This window comes from Nannobrachium achirus, assembly GCF_963921795.1.
Source record: "Nannobrachium achirus genome assembly, chromosome: 7".
Lineage (NCBI taxonomy): Eukaryota > Metazoa > Chordata > Actinopteri > Myctophiformes > Myctophidae > Nannobrachium > Nannobrachium achirus.
This window is the reverse complement of record NC_137816.1, coordinates 9,146,864-9,153,771: the sequence shown is the minus strand read 5'-3', so window position 1 is coordinate 9,153,771 and position 6,908 is coordinate 9,146,864.

The following is a 6,908-nucleotide window of genomic DNA, read 5'->3' as shown; positions in this document are numbered from 1 at the left end:
CAGTAGGGGAAAGTTCCACTGGTTTAGAGAGCAAATACAGTGCATCGATACACACAAAGTTAGTAAAACCTTCAACTGTACACCTTCAACTCTACGCATCAGCTTAATCAATACTGTGCAATTATCACAGTAAACTCCTCTGCTCTAACTGAAAATGTACCGGCAAGGACCGTGTCCATCGTTACATTATCAGGGTTAAATTCACACCGCCATTTAGCAAATAGAGAGCATTCTAACTCCTCTTCTGGTATTTTGACGACGATCCAGGCAGATTGTTTCACAGCGGTTTCTAATGTATTGTACAGTAAGATGCTGAACAGACTCAATCATCGCAACAAGCGATGATTCAAGGTGAACACCCGTTACAAAAAGAGCTAATTTATTTTCCAAGTTGGAAACAAATGAACACAATATCCGACACTCAAACACAGATTAGACAGCAATATACGTGAACGGTGAATGTTTACTGTTTAGGCATTGTTAACTTTTATAGCACTTTGGATACAGTCATCACCATTAAGGGAGTTTGGGATGTCGAGCACGACGAGCAGAGAGAAAGGTTTCCTGTTTTCCTTTGACAATGACTCATTGCTGTGTGTCTGCCAGTAGTACTTTTAGTAATTACACAACGTCCTTCAGTATAAATTTCACTTTTATGATATAATCTCCCATGTCAAACAACAGCCGTTTTGTTCCTTTGCATTAGAAGATATAGGCTCATGCACAATAGATAAAGCTGAATGGCCGTATTCTGTCAAGATGTAGGAATTATACTCTCTCGTGTCTGGGTCGTCTGTGACAAAGTGCAATGTGATACAACACCAGACTGAACACTGCCCCACCCTAAATCTGATGAAGTTATTATCAAAAGAAAAAAGAAAGGAAAAACATATATTCCAATGTGTGAAAGTATATCCAACTAACAAAGCATTCTAGCGATGTGTTCGTGTAAGAGTACACTTTTGAGGGATTAGGAGAGAGTAGGTCTTGTTAGGGAGGGCAAAGATTTAGCTTAGGTTTCTGGTACATTCACGAGGGTTTTCATTTCGCTTCCACATTGAGCCTGGGCTTTTGAATTAAGTTCAGCTGCCTTGCTAATTTATGTTAAAGGCTTCTCTTGAAACTAAGTGTACAATGGTTCCAATTAAGCCTGGATATGCTTCCCAGAAAGCCTATGATGTTACTTGAGAAAATGATTGAGCCATTTATTTTAAGAATAAAAATTACAATGAATAGCCAGATATGGTGACAAAAAAAATAACAGCTATTAATTGTGTTAAACATTGCATGCATGCCAAAGCAGTCTTATACCATAGTGAAGCGTTATGTTATTTGCACACACAGGCCTCTCATTTTGGCAGGACAAGTCACAGATTATATCACATACTGTACCATTGAATTGGATTCTATTTTCAATGGTTATAAATGATGTACAGTACTGAACATTATGCAATGGTCTGTTTCTTTATGCCATTAAAAATGTTCTTCTATTCTTGGACAGCATGACAAGAGTACATGTTCCCTCTTCTGTAAGAACAGACAAAACACACACACACACACACACACACACACACACACACACACACACACACACACACACACACACACACTTGCTTACTGCTTATGGTTGTCCATCGTGTCCGATGAATGATGACCATCTTCTATCCGATCCTGGATCCACAGCTGCGGTTGCAGACCGGGCATACAAAAACGGTACTGACGGGAGCAGGGGTGGCTTTGCGGGCATGCCTCTTTGCACGCTTTGCTGCACGGTGTTGTGTGCGCTGGCTTTCTATGTGCTCCACTCCCTGTGCAGTGTGCAGAGTGAGAGCGCCAGAGGTTGCTCCAGTGAAGAGGGGTTGATCCGGCCTCTCTTCAGCGTGGTCTTCAGTTGGTCACACACACACACACACACACACACACACACACACACACACACACACACACACACACACACACACACACACACACACACACACACACACACACACACACACACACACAAACATAGGTTTTGCTGCCGCCTTGTGGTGACAAGGGACAGTCACAGACTATTATTGGAATGTGACACAGACACACACACACACACACACACACACACACACACACACACACACACACACACACACACACACACACACATATATGGGTCGCTTGCTGTAACTAAGGGGGACACCTCCAATTCCTCAAAAACAGGGATACTGGTGAGGGCGGACAATATGGACTGGATTCCCATCAGAGAATCAGGCCGGGTCTGGAGAAGGGACTTCTTTCTGAATGTTTATTATAATAATTCACATGGGTATTTCAAAGGGTGTGTGATAAAGGGTGTGGTCTGAAAATAAAGTAACAATAAATAATAATGTTAACATTAGCTAACATACATATACAGTAGCTCGCATAAATAAATAACATCAGCATTAGCATGATATACACTAGCATGATGTAATCAGTTAAACAATAGTCTTCACAGTATCTCCAAACATCCACCAAACTCTTAAATGTAGCAAAGATAAACTCCAAAACTGTCCAAATATGGTAAACAACATAAGCAAAGAAATAAACCTCTTCACAATAGAAGGATAGACAGTGTAAAAGCACACATATAGGGAAATGATGGAGTAAACAGAGACACACAGATCCTCTCCTCTCAGTGGCAAACGTTCTACTGAATGGAGAAAGCCTCTGCAGCTAATTAGCAACACCTGTCTGTAGCTGATTACAACTTAAACACCTGTCTACAGTCAATGACCATGTCCAGCCACTAGGTGTCAGGCTTGCCGTCCTTGGGGGCAAACCAGGGTGTCCCCTCCCCAGTAAGGCTGGTTATGGCAACATTTTATGACATATTGCTTGCTTTTGGCTATTAAAAAAAACAGATCTCTCTCCCCCCCCCCCTTGCACGCAAATACTGCACACAAAAGCCCCAAATAAATTAAAAAACATAGTTCATGACTTTCATGTCAAGGACCCCCAATGTCAAGGACCCCCAATATTGAATGTACGAACCCCGGATTTTAATTCAATGCAATTGAAATAAAAGTACTATAAACAAACACTGTATAGCAATGATTACTGTCACAATATGCTATTAACACTGTTACTGAACACACACTATAGCAATGATTACTGTCACAATATGCTATTAACACTGTTACTGAACACACACTGTATAGCAATGATTACTGTCACAATATGCTATTAACACTGTTACTGAACACACACTGTATAGCAATGATTACTGTCACAATATAGAGCTATTAACACTGTTACTGAACACACACTGTATAGCAATGATTACTGTCACAATATAGAGCTATTAACACTGTTACTGAACACACACTGTATAGCAATGATTACTGTCACAATGTAGAGCTGTTTAACAAACGATAGACAGACTTTTGTACCTTGACAGACAGCAGCACACGTCACAGAGACACGCAAGTCCAACAACGCACGAGCACTTCCTGACTCTCCTTGGATTGGACAGAGAGGGAGGCGAGTTTCTAAATTCTAGGAGAGCTAAGGCAAGGAGCGCTCGTTTTCAGCAGCGTTGGCAGGTTAGCTACTCACCAGTTAGTTTTACTTAGTTTTACTGAGGTTAAGGTTAGGGTTAAGGTTAGGGTTGGGGTTGGGGTTAGGGTTAGGGTTAAGGATAGGTTTAGGTAAAATGAGTCCGGGGCGTGGTTTTGCCTAGCTCTCGCTTCCTGGTCAGGTGGGGCTCACTCGGGGGGGAATCTCCTTGGCCACAGCGCCGCTTATTGACGTAGGGCTACTGACTGGTTCTAGAGGGTTGCAGTCTACCGCACTTCCAGGGTTTTGGGGGGGCTGGGCGGCTCTGCCGCCCAGCCTGGGCACGCTGACTCCGGGGGTAGACTTTGGTTAGACCGCCGTGTCTGCCTGGAGGTGGAAAGAGGGGGAAAAAAAGAAAAACAACAGCTGCGCTGCTGGGCTGATGCATGCGTTCAATGCAATGTGAATGCATGTGTAGAGAGAAATACAGATAGATAAATCCAATGAATTAAAATAGTACAGTTCACTGGTACAAGCTCAACTAAAAGGAGATCCCAGTAATGTTTTTGGCTTATTTCCACAGGGAAGTCATTCATGAATGAACAAATTATTGATATAGGACTGTCATAGGTACAGTGTGTCATTGACAGTACAGTTCACTGGTACAAGGTCAACTAAAAGGTGATCCTAGAAAAGACTAAGTCAGGGGGAAACAATTTAAAAAATAAAACAATAAAAACAGCCGATCTACAAGGCTGCATGTGGGCTTGTGGATCAGCTGTTTTGGGTAAATGTGGGTTATTTATCTAATGCAGTATTGATCCCTTTATCGAGTGATTGATTGAAGACAGTACAGTACAGTTCACTGGTACAAGGTCAACTAAAAGGAGATCCTAGAAAGCCGATCAGGCTTAGACGGATAGAACATAGTACTTTATCTATAGGATAATATCAGTTTCAAAAGCATAACATCAAAAACAAAAAAGAGAAAAGGGGGGGGGGGGGGGGGGAGCATGGGGGCTTAGTCTATTTACAAGTCACGGGTAGCAGCTGTCTGAAGGTGACTTTTCATACCAATTTTGAAGGAGGCTAGGGATTTGCTCTCCTTTAGGGCTTGTGGAAGGGCGTTCCACATGTTGATGGTAGCAGGAGAACGAGTTAGAGCCTTGTTTAGTGTTAAATCTACGTTGATGATGATTAGTGGAGCTGCCTCTGGTGTTGTGATTGTGAACATCCTTGACCTTTAAGAAGTAGTTTGTCAGGTACATGGGAATCTTGGAGGTGTAGTGCATTCACATCAGTGCAATGTGAATGCATGTGACTTAGGAAGATAGATAGATACGTAATACACATGATATTTCCACAGGGAAGTCATTCACGAATGAACTAATTATTGATATAGGACTGTCATAGGTATGTACAGTGTCATTGACAGTACAGTTCACTGGTACAAGCTCAACTAAAAGGTGATCCTAGAAAAGACTAAGTCAGGGGGAAACAATTTAAAAAATAAAACAATAAAAACAGCCGATCTACAAGGCTGCATGTGGGCTTGTGGATCAGATGATGAATACATTTTAATACTACTATACTAGGCTACTAATATAGACTGCAGTAAAGCGGGTTATGTTTGAATGTTTGGAATTGCAACATTTAACATTATTTATTTAATTAATTCATTTAATTAATTAATTCCCTGTCTGCACCAGGCCGAAAGGACACATTGGCCCCGGCATTGGCTGGGCTCACTGGTACAACTAACTTTCCCCCGACTGCGTACGGATTCTTTAATTAATTAATTAATTAATTAATTATGGCCCCGCCCCCTGCATTGGCTGGGCTCACTGGTACAACTAACTTTCCCCCAACTGCGTAGGCTACTGATTTTTTAATTAATTAATTATGGCCCCGCCCCCTGCATTGGCTGGGCTCACTGGTACAAGGTCAACTAAAAGGAGCTTTACTTATTTCATTAATTATTATTATATAAGGCCCCTGTTGAGACTGACCATTCATTCATTCATTCATTCATTCATTCATTAATTCATTTAATTAATTATTTCCCTGTCTGCACCAGGCCGAAAGGACACATTGGCCACTGATTCTTTAATTAATTAATTCATTGCCTCCTCGTTAAGAACCCCGTAAATTTAGGCAAATTCTTTCTTTCTTTCTTTCTTTCTTTCTTTCTTTCTTTCTTTCTTTCTTTCTTTCTTTCTTTCTTTCTTTCTTTCTTTCTTTCTTCCTTCCTTCCTTCCTTCCTTCCTTCCTTCCTTCCTTCCTTCATTCATTCATTCATCTATCTATCTATCTATCTATCTATCTATCTATCTATCTATCTATCTATCTATCTATCTATCTATCTATCTATCTATCTATCTATCTATCTATCTATCCATTCATTCATTCATTCATTCATTCATTCATTCATTCATTCATTCATTCATTCATTTCCTTCCTTTAGCGTTTTCGAGCTTGGGTATCCGCTATAGATGCGGTGGACATTCAATTAATGAATTGTCTGCATTAATTATGCAAATGAGGTTGGGGGCGTGGTCTGCATTCATTATGCAAATGAGGTTGGGGCGTGGTCTGCATTAATTATGCAAATGAGGTTGGGGGCGTGGTCTGCATTCATTATGTTAATTAGACGTACGTGTCTTGTTGCTAATTAAACGTGAATGCAGGGGGCGGAGCTAATTAGCCTAATTATTCAAATTGGGGGGCGTGGTCTGCATTAATTATGCAAATGAGGTTGGGGCGTGGTCTGCATTAATTATGTAAATTAGACTGCACAACATGCATTCGACGCACGCGTCTTGTTGCAGGGGGTGGAGCTAATTAGCCTAATTATTAAAATTGGGGGGCGTGGTCTGCATTAATTATGCAAATGAGGCTGGGGCGTGGTCTTTATTAATTATGTAAATTAGACGCACGCGTCTTGTTGCAAATTACACGCGAATGCAGGGGGCGGAGCTAATTAGCCTAATTATTCAAATTGGGGGGCGTGGTCTGCATTAATTATGCAAATGAGGTTGGGGCGTGGTCTGCATTAATTATGTAAATTAGACGCACGCGTCTTGTCGCTAATTAAACGCGAATGCAGGGGGCGGAGCTAATTAGCCTAATTATTCAAATTGGGGGGCGTGGTCTGCATTAATTATGCAAATGAGGTTGGGCGTGGTCTGCATACATTATGTAAATGGGACAGCACAACATGCATTGGACGCGCGCGTCTTGTTGCAGGGGGTGGAGCTAATTAGCCCAATTATGCAAATTGGGGGCGGGGCGTGGTTTGGAAATGCGTGTGGGCGTGGTGCGCATACATCATGCTCGCATACATTATGCTAATGAGGGTGTTAAGGTAGGTTTCCCAGCGCGTAAAAAAAGCAGAC